Here is a 725-nt window from a genome sequence, read left to right on the forward strand (position 1 = left end):
TCGGGCTGCGGCTGGCGCTGGGGCGGGCGGCGGCGGCGGCCGCGGCTGCTGCTGCTGCTGCTGGTGGTGGTGGTGCTGCGGCACTCGCGGCTGCTTCCCGGGAACCCGGGCAGGTGGACGCGCCTGCCTTCGCCTCCGCCGCCGCCGCCACCGCCGCCGCGGCTCCGGGAGCCGCCTCCGCCTCCTGCGCTGGCACAGGGGGAGGATGGAGAGGATGCCGCCGCCGCCCGAGCGGCCGAGCGCTCCCCGCAGCCGTGCCAGCCGGCGCCCGCAAGCTTCGGCCCCGCGCAGCTCTCGTCGGCCGCAGAAGAATCGGGGCGCGCCTGCTGCTGCCGCCGCCGCCGCCGCCTCGCCTTCCTCCTCCTCCTCCTCCTCCGCGGCTGCTGGGGCTTCCTCGCCTCCTCCGCCTCCCAACCCACCCGGGTTGCTTTTGCCCATTCAGAAGGTGCCTACTGCGCTCCCGCCGCTGCCATGTTTGCCTCGCCGTGCTCGCTCCGGCGGGCTCCCTCCGCCAGCCAGCCAGGCAGCTGCCCGCCCGCCCCCTCCCTTCCCACTGTGTAGGCTCTCCTCTCGCAGCCCCCCACCCGCGGCTTTTGAAGAGCGGCGCGCGCAACAACGCGCGGCCGCCCGGCATATAAAGGGCGCGCAACCCCCGGCGCGCGGGAGGCGCGCCTGCAGCAGGCCGTGGCGCGCGCCGGCGACCCCGCGCGCCCCGCGCGCCGAGG

Source organism: Varanus komodoensis, unplaced genomic scaffold (assembly GCF_004798865.1).
Source record: "Varanus komodoensis strain SLA01 unplaced genomic scaffold, ASM479886v1 scaffold18_3, whole genome shotgun sequence".
NCBI lineage: Eukaryota > Metazoa > Chordata > Lepidosauria > Squamata > Varanidae > Varanus > Varanus komodoensis.